The sequence below is a fragment of the Triticum aestivum genome, chromosome 5B (assembly GCF_018294505.1).
Source record: "Triticum aestivum cultivar Chinese Spring chromosome 5B, IWGSC CS RefSeq v2.1, whole genome shotgun sequence".
NCBI classification, from domain to species: domain Eukaryota; kingdom Viridiplantae; phylum Streptophyta; class Magnoliopsida; order Poales; family Poaceae; genus Triticum; species Triticum aestivum.
Genome location: NC_057807.1, coordinates 603,088,833 through 603,106,135, shown reverse-complemented (window position 1 = coordinate 603,106,135; position 17,303 = coordinate 603,088,833). Strand labels below are relative to the sequence as shown.

Genomic DNA, 17,303 nt, shown 5'->3' with positions numbered 1-17,303 from the left:
GCACAGAGTGAGTTGCAACGGCTTCGGCCGTGGGTATCGATCAACGCACCTTGTTACACAAAAGCAATCAGATTCTACACAACTAAAAATTCTACACAAGACAATCAATAGATTCTATGCTACTAAATCTGCTGCCGGCGGTGTGGCGATAAGCGTGTGTGCAGGTCCGATGGCGAGGCGGTGAGGTCCGGAGGTGGCAGCGGCGGCTGGTTGAGGGAGTGGGTGAAAATGAGATAGAGAAGAGAGAGGTGCCTAGGATTTTTACTGAGGGAATGAATTGAGATGGACCAGTGCTGGCGTGGGCATAAAAATAATAAGATACTCAATATAATAAATGACTCCAAATGATAAAAATTCCAAAAAATAATAAAAGACTCAAAATCATAAAAGAACTCAAAATATAAAAGACTTAAAATACAATATAAAATTATCATCATTTACGAAATGATATTATTACTTTACTAGTAGTAATAACATGATTTTTTGAAGAATATAATTATTAAATACCTAAAACATATGATTAAAAGGAAAAAGTATTTCTGGCAGAACAGAAGTTAGCGCGCCAGCACTATTCTAATTACCTACGCGTGCATAGAAATCCAACGCCACCACTATCTTCTAACGGGTCAGTACAACTGGGCCCACCAATTTGTGGCGGGTTAAAAAAAGCAACACCATCACTAACCTAATAATGATGGCATACCAAATATGACAACACCACCACTATTCGAAAAAATAGTGGTGGCATTGATTGGAAATGGCTCGTCGCCAACTAAAGTTGTGGCGACCCATTTCTCTACTAGTGGAGGGTGCTTCTAGCGTCATTGGAGGGCATGTCGAGGTGTATCTCCATGGGATGTCGTGGGATTCAGTCTGTGCTGGTCTTCGGTCGATATGTTTGGATCTGATCTTCGTTTGTCTCTGTTAGATTGTTTACATGTTCAATCCTTTCAATCTACGGCTTTCTTCATAGGCGATGGTTGCTACTCTGGTGTGCTAGTCCTATGGGGTCTTAGCACGACGACTTCCTAATTGTCTACTACAAAAAGGTTTGTCCGGCTCCAGTAAGGGAGGGGCAATGACGGTGACGCGCCTTCGGCTCGCTGTAGTGCTTGTAGTCATCGCTAGGTGGTCCATGGCCTTGGATGCAATTTTTATTACCTTTGGTGTTTTTTGTACTGACATGATTAAAGATGAATATATTGAAAGTTTTTCTGAAAAAAAAAAGATCGGCCACTCGGGGGTCTTCACCGAGGTATAGGAAATGTTAGGGAGCTCCTAAAGGGCGCGTTAAGTGCTAGTTGACCAGCCGGCGCTCACGCGCCTGCTGTATTGGGCCGGCCTACCAAGAACCAGCGACCACTCGATCGGTCGCTCTACAGACAGCTCGCTCCAAAAGCCTCGATGATGGTTACATCGCACAATCGTTCGTCTGACATTGACCACTCACCGTTGGACCAATGCACCGTTCACTTTTCCGAACATTGAAACAAGTTCATGATTTTTTTTAAAAACCACGAATAAAAAATAAGTTCACAAATTCAGAAAAAAATTGAGCATTACAAAAAAGTTCATTAATTTGAAAATATCCACGAATATCTGAACTTTCTAAAATTCGTGAACTTTTACAAATTTTCGATTTTTATTCAAATTCCTGAACTTTTTCGAATATCATGAACTTTCATCAAATTCAATGATTTTTAAAAAAATGATGTTTTCCAAATTCCAATAAACTTTTTTCAAAGTCAATAATTTTTTTTTCAAAATTGTCAAACTTTTTCAAATTTGATGAGTTTTTTATAAAAAACCGATGAACATTTTTTCAAATCCAATGATTTTTTTCGTATCTAGTAAACTTTTTTCAAAATCAATGAGATTTTCCATAATACATGATTTTTTTTGTGTTATTTTTTTCATATTTATGAGCCCAGAAACAACAGCTTAGCTGGAAAAAATTTTGAAAAACAAGTAATGATAGTTGATCGAGCGAGCGAACGAACGAAGTTGATGCGGGAGCGAGGGAGCAAAGCCGGAGCGAGCCGGCCCATGAAGGGGGAGCGTGTTGGCTCCGGTTGCTCCTAGTGGCGCTTAGGGCGCCACTTAGGCCTTGTACGATGATAGATGCTTAGAAAAATATACAATACTTTTCTGAAGCACTAATGCCTATTTCTACAAGAGAGACGTCTAATTAAACGTCTACCACCTACAAAAAATATCGGTGCATAAAAAAAGACTGATTTATTTCTCTAAGCACCTCACCCGCCTCGAGTCGCCTTCGCTTGATTGGCTCAAACCGCCCCTGGTGAGGCCCAGTTGCTGCGGGGCCCATAAGGGGGGAAACCCGCTTCGAGGCCTGGGAGGTGAGTGCGCGACCAGACTAGAACAAAGGGGCCTGAGTCTGACTTGAGCGACGCTGACGAGTTGAGACGACAAGGGTGCCAGCGGCGAAGCAACGAGAGGTGGATTGGGGATCGAGCGCCGCTGGCGAGTCGAGATGACAAGGCACAACAGCGAAAGAACAAGAGGTGATTCGAACAGCGCCGGCGAGTCAAGAAGACGAGATGCTCGTTGCAGGCTAGTAACATCGAGGGACGAACTGGGACTCGAGCTACGCTAGGAGGAGCACACCTCACTGACCAGGTCGAGGGGACCAGGTCTCCTTGGTGCGGGGCAGCGAGTCAGCTGCGGAGCGTGGGAGCGGAGTGAGAGGCAGAACAAAGAACTGGAACAGCTGGGGTCACTAGTCAGGTAAATTTCCGTTCTCAAGGCTCTGCATTACTGGATGTGTTGTTTTAATCCCTATCAACTAGAGGAGTAACCTGCGCATTTGCGCCACTAGATTCATCAATTTTTTTTATTTTGTTTCACATCTTAAATGATCCGCATTCAGTTTGCTCTTAAGGTTCTTATATCATGAAGCGTGACAGTTGAGGGCAATAGATTCATGATAAGCATGTGTTAGCATTGAGAAATCATGTATAAACATGTAATCGAAATGTCATATGTAGTTCTCTCTGTAGCAAGCCCAATTTTCAGTTCAAGAATGAACTATATATTAATACTATTTAATTAGTGGCGATGTTTTGCAAAACTCAGCACTTACATGTGCATACTTTTGTGCTCGCTTATCTTTCTCGTTTATCTATTCCAACCTCCATTTACCCTTCTTACAGGTCCTATCTATTGGACGTTTTTCACTATGGAGAATTGCTAGGCTCACTGCCTCTATTTTGTACGGTCAATTTTGGCTCCTTTATTTGCCACATCATATCCTAAGCCTGACTACACCGACATCATTGTCTTCTCGATCCAAAGAAGATTGCAAGCGAAGGTGCAGCTACACATCACGGGAAAGAAAGGTACATGTAGGTATTACGCTCATATTCCGTTTTGCGCTTCAATCTGGACACGCAGCAGCTCACATGTATTGTTTTTTTTCCCGCTAAGACACACGTATTGGTTTTGAACTCATGCAAATTGCTTGAACGTGTCTGACATGGTTCTATGTAATGCACAAATCTTTAATCTTTGCCTATAAAAATAGTAATTAGGGGTGTAGATATTTCAGCCTATGTACCACATGTCCTGTTTGTTTTGACTCAGATTTTTATGTAGACTCAGTTTTGAATATGGAGGACTCTTTTTGCATCCTGAGGTATGGGTAGGCAAGCTGGAGTTGGTCACGTTTTTCCTGACCTATGCATTTTTTTTCCTAAATTGTTTCAGACAATTTTTTTATAGGAAAACCATGAGCGGTTGAAAAGGTACGTTTTGGACAATTAACATGTGACATGTTTGGTTTGATGTATCGAAAAAGGCTTTCGCTCTGCTTTATAAATAAAGCAAACCGTCAGAGAGCACACATACATGGACTAGTTCAAACACACATATCCAAGTCTCACAAGAGGAAGTATAACACGTTCTGCTGATGGCACAACTCAACAATTGGTTTGTTGTACACAACATTATTTATATGTAATGTTATACATCTTTTAAATCCTAGCCGTCAATATCTAAAATTAACAATTGTGATAATTATATCCATGTGGATGAACGTGGTGGCTTGTTTGCATTTCGTCTTATAATAGATGTGGACTACGCACCTTATTTAATTGACTGAGGCAAAAAGTGAACATGAGCTAAGAAGTAAAGGGAGTTGTGTGTTCGACTACCTCTGTATATATAGACGAGCATGCGCACTTGGTGGCCTCACAAAAGGAGGGGGCGTTTGGTTTCTGCCCCAGAGGGCCATGGGCGCGCCAAAAAGTTGGCGGTCGATTCTGCCGCCCCAGTTTTGCCCGTTCGTTGGCACAAAAGCAAAAGAGGAAAAGGTGGGGTGCGTGGGCGAGCCAAAACATTGGAATCCATCCAAGCGACTTGCACTGTCTCGATCAACGCCAAAATATTGGATGAGCGGACGGTGGCTCCAATCCAAACACCCCCTAAACTTGAAGGTGCTATTAGCTAGCGCCAACCGTCATGTTGTCCACTGAAGTTAATAGAACACGACAAAGGACTCTGGCTATGAGTTGAATTGGAGGGATGCAGACATTTTAAGGCTTGACAAGACTCAGGAGGAGTACGTACTGTCCCTAATAACCAACAATGCATATACAAGTAACCAAAGTGTCCAAGTGTTTGTGCTCTCCAAAGTTCAAACCCCACATTTTAATTTTTGTTACATTTTTCTGTTGGAAAGGGAAGACTCCGGCCTCTGCGTCATCATGATGCACACAATCATTCATTTTAAGATGGCCATTTAGGAGTTAAAAGGATCGTCTAGGGTCGCGCGGCTCAAGAAATAGTTTTTGAAAAAAATATGCAAAGTGTAAGCCGAGTGTTGTCTATCATGGACTCGGCTTACGTCTTGTTGTTTTTTTAAATGAAATAATTATGAAATATAAGAGGAGCCTTGTTGGGCCCACACTCGGCTTATATGCCACACCAAAACTATCCGAGATTGTTGTGTAAGCCGAGCTCTTTTCTATGGTATATGCCAAGCATGTCCTGTAAGCCGAGCATTTTTTTTGTTGCCATGCTCGGCTTATGATCATTTTTTGCCATGCTCGGCTTATGATCATCCAATCCAAGGTCACTTTGTTTGCGGGTATTATAAGCCAAGTACCTGTGTTTTTATATTCGGGTTACTTTTTTTAGAGAACATTCGGGTTACATTCAGAGACATGACAACTTTTGATTTTTCCTTCATTGTTTGCTCATGAGTACTTTTCCCTAGTAACCAATCATACCCATACAAGTAACCAAATTGGCGAAGTGTTTGTGCTCTCCAAACCGCACACTTCCAATTTTTTTTGTTCCATAGCTTATTACCACGAGTAGGCATTCGTTAGTGCAAGGATCGTCTTGCGTGAGTAACTATGAATGGAAGGCACCACAATGCAGGCCGAGCCGTCGTCCGTTTTGCATGGGCCTTACAATCCGTCTAGCGTAACGCGGCTCCAGCGCAGCGCAGTAGCAGCAAACAATGTATCGGATTGTCTAAAAATAAGCAACATGCATCAGAGAGAAGGTGGAAACAGTTGCCTATTACTCACAGTAGGTGTTTACATATACATGGAAAGGCACCACCAATCCCTACGTGCAGGGATCTGGATGAGGAGGTGTTGTTAGGTTAGCTAGCTATCCCTAGGACTAGGGTCACGCGGTTACACACCGTTACAGCCAAGAGCACAACAAACACATGTACTCCGTACAACACAACGTGACAACTCAACACGGAGAAGGCCCGCAGTAGCAAGCCGGTGGGTCTTGGGCCCGACTTCTCGTTGAAACCTGCTGACAGCACATGCGTCAGAATACCCACTGTCCGACACACTAGTTAGCTAATCAAACATGCTGATACACTAGCTATCTAAGCACAGCAATCGGCGGTGAGACCCCCACGCACTGCTGCTGTATGTCCCGGCGCAGCCAGGCCCAATGTAACAGTCTGCTGATAATGAATCAGACCGGCTATGTTCGCTTGCAACACTTGGTTTTTTCTTCCCGATGCCTTCCGTTCTCAACACTCTACATCACTGAATGTGTATTGCTGTTCATCCCCTATCAATGTGGACTACTACATACCTTATTTAATTGACTAAGGTAAAGAAGTGAATCCGAGCTAGGAAGGGGAACTGTGTGTCCGACTAGACTAGCTATGTATATATAGACGAGCATGCGCGCTTGGTGGCCTCACAAAAGGAGGTGTTGGTATTTAACTCCAAGGAGCTACAACCTAGCGCCCACCATCATGTTGTTCATTGAAGCTAGGGATGAAAATGGAGTGGAAAGTTTCCGCTTTTCCGGAAAGTTTCCGCTTTTCCGGAGGAAAATGGAAACAGAGAGGAAATATGAAAACGGAAATGAAAATTTGCAAAATGGAAATGGAAATGAAATTTTTTATGCGGAAACAAAAACGGAATGGTGTTTTTCGGTGGAACACACGTTGAAACGGAACTTTCCGTTTCGTTAATATGGAATTTCTGTTTTTACTATAGCCTCATGGCTATTTTGTAGCCAACTACCAAACAACACGAATGACACAATAAGTAGAATGAGCAGAATGTATCATTTGAGTACCAATTTTTACTACCACACACATACTCAGCTAGACTATATACGGAATTGTCATGTACTACTACAATACTACCCTATGTTACCGACACAACCATATTAATTTGTAGTCATGTTAAGAATTCCATCAATTTGTTTGTTTTTTGTCTGTATTTCTCTATGATTCAAGGGGGTTTATGTTTCGGTCAACACACAGTTTTGTTTCCATGTCCGCTCTGTATTCGCTCCGTGTTTCTTTTCGGTAGTATCTGTTTCCGTATTCATTTTCGGGGCTTCTGTATTCGTTTCCGCTTCTGTAAAAAAATATGAAACAAATATGATAGCAACCGGTTTCGTCCGTTTCCACGCCGTTTTCATCCCTAATTGAAGCTAATGCTCAAAAACGATTAAGGACTCTGGCTATCACTTGAATTCGAGAGGATATGCATGCAGACATTAAGGCTAGGCAAGACTCGAGAGTTCTGCCCTTTAGTAACCAACCATGCCCATAAAAGTAACCAACTATGTCAAAGTGTTTTTGCTCTCGAAAGTCCAAACCACACACATCCATTTTTGTTCATTCTTTTTTGCTGAACAGGGGAAGGCTTGGGCCTCTGCATCATCATGATGCACACAATCATTCATTTATGTTTCGTAGCTTACAGTAAACACAATAAGTAATAAGACAAGCCATTGGCAGTTAAAAGGATCGTCTGGCGTGAGTAATATCAAAATCAAACTAGGAATGGAAGGCACCGAAATGCAGGACGAGCTGTCGAGTGTCTTTGCATGGGACGCACAATTCATCTATTGTCGTGTGACTCTGGCGGAGGAGCAAGGAACAGCAGCAACAAGCGCCGAATCAGGGGGAGCTCCTATTCGGCGCGTTCGGCGCCGGCCAAGCCAACCGGCGCCTACTGACAGCGCCAAGTGGGCCGGCCCACAGACGAAGCGAGCAGTCTCGCGAAAAAAGAACGCAAAAATATGGTAGAATCATGACTTGAACTCACGCCGCTAAACAGCAAGATTTTCCACCTAACCACTACACCATCGGATGACTAGTAATTGAAATCAAGCGCGAACTCTATAAGAACCATAAGAGCCACGCTATTTATTGCACAGGACACTACAGTTTACTTTATAACTTGGATTTTCGAATTTCTTAAAATTTGTACGTTTTACTTTATAGCTTGAACAAAAGTTCATTAAATTTGAAAATAAGATAATCAAATTTGGAAAAAGTTCATCGATTTTGAAAAGAGTTCATCCCGTTTTTGGAAAAAAGTTCATCGCATTTGAAAAAAGGTTCACAAATTTGAAAAAAAGTTCATCGAATTTAGAAAAAGTTCATCAATTTTGAAAAGAGTTCATCAGCTTTGAAAAAAAGTTCATCGATTTTTGAAAACAGTTCATCAATATTGAAAAACAGTTCATCAAATTTTGAAAAAGGTTCATCAGATTTGAAAAAAGTTCATCAGATTTTGAAAAAAGTTCATCGATTTTGAAAACAGTTCATCAGATTCAATAAAAGTTCATCGGATTTGAATAAAACTTCATCGAATTTGAAAAAAAGTTTACAAATCTTAGTGAGTACCAAGATAAGCATGGCCCTCAAAGAATTTCTCTTAGTGAGTACCAAAATTTTATTTTGATAAGTGGCCATACCACATATAAATGGAGAAAACACATATGCATCACCTTTCAATTCCAGGAATTAAATCTGGGTGGTTGGACTGCACAACTGCATGCTGATCAGATTTAATAACCGTGTTATGGCAGAATTACAAAAGAGAGATGCATTAAAGATGAAGAAAGAAAGTTTAAGCATGTAAATATCTCGGTTCACTAAAGATCTTGTTGCAATTGAACATGCAGGTACATCTGCTTTGCTACACTTCCCCTGCCGTGCCGTTGTAGTACCATCCACTGTCGGCTAGAATGGACTCGAACACAAACACAAATTTACCAGTGCTAGTATATATAGACGAGCATGCACGCTTGGTGGCCTCACAAAAGAAGGTGTTGGTATTTAACTCCAAGGAACTGGCTAGCACCCGCCGTTGTGCGCATGTTGTCCACTGAAATTCAAAGCAGAAGGGGTTCGTGTCATGGAACATTCATATTTTCATGATTATGAACTCTGGCTATCACTTGAATAGGAGAGGAGATGCAGACATCAATTCGTGTCCTCAAACGTTCATATTTACACCATCAAGGACTCTGGCTATCACTTGAATAGGAGATGAGATGCAGACATTAAAGGCTAGGCAAGACTCAGATGTATTGTCTTTTTTTGCGAGAAAATTTCTGATCTATTCGTCAACTGTCAAGGCAGTATAAAGAATATTAGAGGTAAAAATTACATCTAGGTCCGTAGACCACCTAGCGACGACTACAATCACTAGAGTGAGCCGAAGGCGCGATGCCATCATCGCGTAGACCAGAAAGATCTAACCTGAAGACACACGAACACACACGAACGAAGACCGGATCCAAATGGAACCACCCAAGACAAATGCCGACTGAATCCCTCGAGATCGATCGGAGATAAATCTCCACACGCCCTCTAATAATGGTAGATGAATCACCAGAATGGGGCATAGACGGGGAGAACCTTATTCCGACATCAGAAAGCCGCCGCCGTCTTGTCTTCCTGAACATAACACATACCCTAGACAGACACGAAAAAGCACCTAAAAACGATGTCGGAGCCCTCCCGCCGGCTAGAGCCGGGATTTACTGCGTCTCGGCCTGACACCACCGAAGACAAAGCGATCTACGGCGGCGCCAGCGGGAGGCGTCGGTTCCTGGTCGCCCTCGCGCGAGCACACGAGGCGAATGCCTGGAGACGTACTTAAAAAGACATTTCTAACTGACCCCCTAAAAATAATGGAGTATGTGGTGGAGTAAACCCTTAGTGGAGTATACTGATTATACTAAGTTTTGGTCGGACCTAGTCGTTCCCCTATATATAACGGAGTAAATTTTTGTTTTTTATGAACTTTGCAATTCTAGTATAAATTGCAACTACACATTAGCACATATATAGAAACTAAACATAAATTTGAGTGTTCAAGCAAATCACGAATATAGTTTACAAATCGAATTCAAAGTTCACAAACCATATTAGTCAAATTTAAACACGCCCAGTGGTTCAAATTTACCAAATAGCATGTGATAGAACAACTAGGACTCGCTAAGACGTTGCCAGTGATGCTCAAAAAGAACTTGACGGTTCTCGATCTTGCGATGCTCCTCGAGGAAGGCCAGGATCTTGCGCAGCCAGGCCCAATGTAACAGTGTGCTGATAATGAATCAGACTGACCATACTTCATGTCGATGCTTGGATTTTTCTTCCTGACGCCTTCCGTTCTCAAGGCTCTACATCACTGGACGTCTCTTGTTTTTAATCCCTATCAATGTGGACTACGTGTCTTATTTAATTGACCGAGGTAAAAAAAAGTGAATGTGAGCTAAGAAGTAAGGGGAAATGTGTGTTCAACTCGACTACCTCTGTATAAATAGACGAGCATGTGCGTTTAGTGGCCTCACAAAAGGAGGTGTTGGTATTTAACTCCAAGGAGCTACTAGCTAGCGCCAACTGTCATGTTGTTCACTGAAGTTAATACTCCAAAACGATCAAGGACTCTGGCTATCACTTAAATTGAAGAGGAGATGCACACATTAAGGCTGGGCAAGACTCGAGAGTACTGTCCTTAGTAACCAACCATGCCCATACAAGTAACCGAAGTGTCAAAGTGTGTTTGTGCTCTTCAAAGTCCAAACCCCACACTTCCATTTCTATTTCAACATTTTCTTTGAAATGGGAAAGGCCCCAACCTCTGTATCATCATTATGCACAGAGCCATTCATTTTCGTTCTGTAGCTTACGCTTGACACAATAAGTAATAAACCAGCCGTTCAGGAGTTAAAACGATCGTCTAGAGTGAGTAGTATATATAAAAAAAAGAAAAGCAAACTAGGAATGGAAGGCACTGGAATGCAGGTCGAGCCATCCAGTGCTTTGCATCAGCCGCACAATCTGTCTGGCATCACACGGCTCCGGTGTAGGAGCAACAACAATATCGCGCGTCGAAGAAGGCCCTCAGCAGCTAACCGGTGGATCTTGGGCCCGCCTTCTCGATAGAACCAACATAGTAGGCATGAGGTGTCCCCCATAGAAGCCGCCAGGGAAGTTGGAACATGCTGAACCACAGTTTTGGGAAGAAAATCTTATACGACCTGATCGTACGCACCATCCCGGGAGACCCCATCGATCACCTGACACGTGGCTTCGCAAATCTCAAAGCAGCCAAAGAACACATCGTAACCTTCGTTCCTTTTAGTGGGCCTGCTTAGTCGCGGGTCCTCGGTGCGCGTGTGCGCTGCTGATTAGCCTAATGCGATTCATTAGCGACGATGCGAATAATATAGGAGGCATATGTCTTGTTCAGCATTGTTAAAAATACACAAGCGAGCCAAGGCACCGGAGCCGTTGAACGCCAATCACGTCTGTACTACGAAGACAACTATTTCCTCTAACGGCTGATTTGTGTCATGTAAAATCGTATTTATTCATAAAAAATATGTTTGTAATGGTTTTGGTCCGTCACACTGGCTATAACTAAAGCGCGGTACTTTTTTTTTGAAAGAATAAGGATGCCACTTTTCCCGTCATCTAAGATCATATCTTCGATGACAATTCCTAGTTTGTCAATTCTATATTTGTTGACGGTCAAGATTGTCACTGTCTATCAGTCAATTTGTCATCGTTAAGCATTTCAATGACGTAAACATCACTAACAATCGGGCCATCAGGTTGGATAGGCCAGCGATTCTTAAATCCGGATCCACACGCTGCTGTCGTGACTGGTTACATGTGGGCCTAGAAGTCCAGACATTCGTGACTGCATGCATTTCTATCACAATTACCGTCACAAATGATGAAGAAGTCAATTCTTATATATTCAATTTGCAGCCAAATTTATATTTAAATTAAGAGAAAAAATGAATTACATTTAACTTACTACAAAATTTTATTTCAAACATCTTCATTAGAGTTTTCATAAATAGTGACACTTGACAATTCTCACACAATTGTATAACACATAATAATGAGCAACCATGAGACAGAGTATCAAAGACAACAAATAAGACACATGACAAAGTATCATGACGAACAATAATACACCATCAAGGCATGGGTGGTTCTGAGACGTTGTCCTCTGAAAGATTGCGAGGATTTCCTTATTAGGTAATAAGCATTACCTCCATTTCTTTGCTTTTTTCAAAAGCAATGATTTTCTTTCATCGATCCATCTTGACAGCTTCAAGTTCTTTCTGTCGCTTCCTTCTTAACTCTTCAATTTTTTTGTATCTGGGCAACAAATACTACATTCAGGTCTAGTTGAAACCTATCATTTGTTGTTATGACGTCCGACTCCTGAGTTGCAATCCTCTCTTTCATCTCTCGAATGTGTTCAGGAGAGGTTGAATATTGCCTGGAGCTAGGTGAGACAGCCATGCTTGAACGTAACGTGCTCAACGAGCTCTTTTCCCCAATAATCCACAGTCCAGGTATTGGCGAAGCCTCATCTAGTTGTTGTGTCATTTTTGGGTCTGCATTTCATTCTGCAATAGTCCGATCGGAGCCCTGATGGTAGGGTCGCAAATTGTACAAACATAGATTTTACTAACCAGAATAGTAGAATCATATGAATCAAAATGAATGGTAGAGTCGTAGAATTGCACAATGAAATCACAATTCTAACAAGGTCTTTCCATTTTCCTATGGTTATATAAAATGCTTCAACACACACTACACCACGCACCAGAATTCCCTACCGGTGTGTGTTGGGAAAACTCATTTATACTGACACACAGTCGGTCGGAAAAACTTGTATCAGTCAGTAGGTCGGGAATACACACTTGTAGCGTCTAGCAGTCGGTCGGGAATGCTGGTATATTTCACGTCTGATGGTCGGTCGGGAATAGAAAGACTTCCATCAAACTAGCGGTCGGCAATTTTTCCCGACCAACTATTGGTGGCTAATTGGGCCGATCAGTCGCGCACGCGGGAACGTGAAACAGTTGGCGCCGAAATGAGCCCAGCCCACGAAAAACCCTACCTCCCCTTTTCCCCTTCACCCCCCAAATCCCTCAGATCTGGCACACAGTTTCTGCATCCGCCGCCGCCCCCGCTCGAGCTCTCCCTCCGCCGCACATGCTGCTCCCCACGCCGGCCACGTGCTCTCCAGCCGGCGGGGCCGTCGCATCCTCTCTATCTCCCGTCCACCGCTAACCCCACTCCACATTGCCGCCGGTGGTACCCCGTACACCATACTGCCGCCGCCTCCACCGGTAGGTGCTTTCTCCGTCCTCCTCCCCCCCCTCCATCTGCAGGTGCTCTCTCCTCCTGTCCGTGCGCCCTTCCCTTCACCGTCGCTCACTACGCTGCCCTGCACGCACAGGTGGTCTTGCCGTCGCCCTCCAAACCCTGCCGGGAGCTTCCCTTTTCGTCCGCGCCCAAGCTCACCATCTCCTGGAGGTGCTGCCGGCCAAGAAGGTATGCTCCAAGATGCCTCTTCCAGATCCAACTAGGACAGTGGGTTGGTTTTAGTCCTTCTAATGCAAGGTCTTTATCCACCTCATGTGTTATCTATTTCCCAGCAATACAACGATTTCTCTTCGGAAGAATTGTTTTTCCCCTCCACATGTTCCTGCTTATGTTATGTGTGGATTTTGAAAGCTAATTTACACGTACTATGTGCTTTGAGAAGAAAACAGTGTAGTTGTTATGCATGAGCACACCTTCTGCATAGTGGTCAATTTGGTTGGCCTTCGTTATCAAAAGAAATTTGCTTAGTGTATTATCATCATAAGTAACTAGCATACTGCTTAAATTTGGAACATAGAACTTAGCTATAAATCTTAACTATGATGATACTTTGTGGAAAATGGCACATTTAGACTGATTTTAATGATATATTTATTGCTCTGAACCTTGGGTTGTCACCATAGTTTAGACTCTTGAGTGTTGTTCTGGCTTTGAAAAGTGGGATCCGAGAGAATATATGAAAATGCTAATGATGTCCTGTGACAAGTTGAGATCATGCACAAGAACAATAATTATCTGTGTAGCAGTAATACATTATAAGGCAAACCAAAACTTGAGATTCTGGTTCAGTTTCAGCTCTTGCCTCCGCCCATAAATTAAGATACCAATTTAGCGTGGCACCTTTAGTTCCTAGTTGTCATGATAACAATATTGTACCTGACTTGCATAATCTCTTGCTATTCCTTGATAAGCAGCAACTTATCTTGAACTTGTATATTTTAGAATTGGCCTTTTCCTGTTATTTTGTGTGTGGACAATGTATGACACCACATGTATAACATTGTTGGTGAACATTTAAAGCAGTGCCTGGCAAAAGAAGGGGGCCAAACCTACTAACCAGCGGGATCCGAACGACATGTGGATTTCCAAAAGGTTTTTTCTTATACTGTTAGACACTATTTGATAATGATATAATGAATTCTTTCTAGACTTAATTGTTTCCTATGAAGTTCAATTCCTGGAACACCTATTTTGTTTCCTATGATCCACATGCGAGGCATAGAAAGGGTTTGATTTTGATTTTAGTTTCAGTTTCAGAGTTCTATTCACATTTTGAATTTTCTAGTTTTTTTGTGTGTGGACAGTGTGTGAGGCATTTAAATTCACTATTAATCATGTGTGCAGGTGCAACTAGCATGGACAAAGATTGGATGGATACACCTAGGTACAACACCCCATATGTTAAACATCTTAGATTAGATGTTAGTACTTGCTGAAATCTGATGCAACGCGCTGCATATGTACACTTGCATGTAGGCATACGGAGAAGTACTACAAGGGCTTGCCAGATTCTTACAATGCATTTAGTAAATGTTCAGTTGAGAATCAGGGATTCAATATTCTATATTATTCTTCTAAGGGTTTTTAGCATACAAAAGTATGCATGGTTGTGCAGACTTTTAGCTTTATTTTTAACAAGCTATAGTTAAGTAAAGCATCTGCTGTTAATGACCTGATATTTTTTAGTTGTACAAGTTGTTGCCATCAAGTTGAATGACAAAGTGAAACATAACCTTTAACTTTGTCGTTTGTTTTGATGTCCTAGTGCAGTGATACAGCAAACAATGTAGAATGCCCTCACTTACTACTGACTAGCATATGGAACTATGTGCTAGTCCAATAAACACATCTCCAGTTTCCTATTATTTCTTTGTTACATAGGAAATACATGCAGCACTTCGTAAATGGTTCCTTGTCCCTGTTTTTTTTATTGTGCACAGAGCTTGTAACTTTTCGGTGGGCCACTATTAGAGGCCTGACCTATAGAAAGTCACCGTGGTAAATACCGCCAACCTCGCAGCCTGCTCCTCATGTAGATGTAATTGTGTTGTCTTCATACTTCACAGGTTTTGTGCTAGCCGTGGAATATTTTTCGCCACGTACGTTATTCACCTAGGTAACTCCGCTGCTCTGTTACCACGAGCAGCTCCATGCCTCAGTGAGGCCGGTCCCTATTTTTTAGGACTAGGTGTGCTACTAGTCCTACTTCCTACTGATTTGTCCACTTTCTCTCTGTCCTACTACTCTCTTTTCATTAATCCCCCGAATCTCTAATCTTTGTTTATGCAGATTCTCTCTTACATATGCATACAAGGTCAATGAAAATCCAATCAAGTTGCAAGGAAGATTGATCTATGTAATAATGTAATATGCAAGCTCCGTTGTCTCTGCTTAATAACTTCTTTTTCTGAAATTTAGTTGCATTGAATGATTAATTCCTCTCATGCCAATGTGGCAATATCTCTCGTCTGAATTCTCAATTGTCTTTGCCAGTTACATAGTGGCTTACATGCCACCTGGATACTGGAGTAGCATAGTATCTGGGAATATGATTTTATTTTTTAGTCATTTGTATGTGCATTGAGTAATCCAACGTGAGGAATAAGAGAGATAAAAGCGGGTCCACAATGAAAAGCGGTGTGGCAAGGCTTGTGTCTACTTCTAGTGGTTACCTATACTTGAATGGAGTGCCTTCTTGAGTAGGTGTTTTGGTACTAGCTTGCCTTGTGAAGTAATAGCTGTAGTCAATGCTATGCTTTATCCCAGTTTTTATGGTACATTGTATTTATGAATGTAAGAATGTAATGGCAACTTCTTTACATTTTGCAGGAAAGACATGCAAGCGGAGGAGGAACCATGAAGCCGGCGGTTCAGGATATTTTGTGTAGTGGTGATTGAATCATTGGTGATGAATTTTATCTATCATTTTGTAAACCCACATTGTGTTTGAGACAATGAACCTTAATGTTTCCTCTAGTTAATTAGTTATATTAGCTTATGGGAAATTTTGAAAGTCATTATGTTGATAACGGATGAAGTATTTACATGTGAAATTAATTAATATGTGTTTCTATTGTCTGGTTATGGTTTATTATTGCTGGAGGACATGCACGTTATTGTTATGAAATGTCTTGATTGATATTTTCTTGGTAGTGCAAATGTAAGCTATGGGAGGGCTACTGGATGTTGGTTGAAAAAAAAACCATGTCTGAAAGTCGTTTGGGGAAGCTAATGCCAGGGCCAACGAAAAGTTGGATGGGAAAACAAACCCCATCAGATAGTCGGTCGGGAAAAGCACATGGCATGCCCTATAGACTGTTGGTCGGGAATACAACCCCATCAGATAGTCGGTCGGCAAAGGCCCATGGTAGGCCCAACAGACCGTCGGTCGGGAAAGGCCCATGGTAGGCCCAACAGACTGTCGGTCGGGAAAGTTAAGCCATAGGTGACAAACAGTCGGCCGGGAAAGATATGTCAGTCGGGAAAGGCTTTTTCGTCTGGACTTTCCCCAACAGACACAGTCGGTCGGCAATAGTCTTTCCCGACCGACTATCTATCGATGGAAGCTGTTTTCTCGTCCGACCTAGCTGTCAGGGATGTAGTGCTGTGGTGTAGTGACATTAGTCTGGTCACGAGTACCTTTTCTTACCTTGTTCAAATATCTCTTCCAATATGATATTGATGTTGACGAACACCTTTCCGCAAAATATTAATACACAATTCTGCGATAAATCATCGTTTAAGTCAATATAGAACCTTCCTTGCAGAAATCATATACCCATGCGTCTTAGATGACACAACATGGTGCAAGATTTACTATCTGTCAAGAATTACGAAAGAGAGATGCACTAACAATCAACAAAGAAATGTTAACGATGTAAATAGCTGGTTTTAATGTAAGTCTTGTTGCAATTGATACATTTGTTCAGTACACTTCTTGTGTGGTGCCATTGTAGAATCACACTATCTGCTCTAAAATGGACTCGAAGACATAAGTTTAGAAACAACAAGATGGCCTCATAAAAAAGGTGTTGGTATTTAACTCGAATGAACTCACTAGCACCTGTTGTCCTTCTGTCCATGGAAATTAAATACAAAACATAAAGCATTCGTGCCCTTGCATGGGCCGCACAATCCTTCCAGCGTCGTGGTACTCCGGTGCAGGAGCAACAAGTCGGGGGGTCTTGGGCCCGCCTTCTCGATGGAATATGCTGACACCACATGCGTCATAGCATCTACTTGCTGACACACTAGCTAACTAATCACACATGCTGACACACTAGCTAGCTAATCACAAGAAGCGGCGGTGAGAAGCCCTCTCACGCGCTGCTTCTGTATGTCCCTACGTAGC

At 42.2% G+C, this 17,303-nt stretch overlaps 1 long non-coding RNA gene across 1 annotated transcript; it reads left to right on the top strand.

Moving 5' to 3' along the window:
• Window positions 1-12,749: 12,749 nt before the first annotated feature.
• Window positions 12,750-16,025, top strand: LOC123117104 (uncharacterized). The gene is made up of 6 exons (XR_006457296.1): window positions 12,750-12,915; window positions 13,026-13,120; window positions 13,976-14,044; window positions 14,297-14,336; window positions 15,242-15,316; window positions 15,782-16,025. It is a non-coding gene; the product is annotated as an uncharacterized lncRNA (long non-coding RNA).
• Window positions 16,026-17,303: the final 1,278 nt, after the last annotated feature.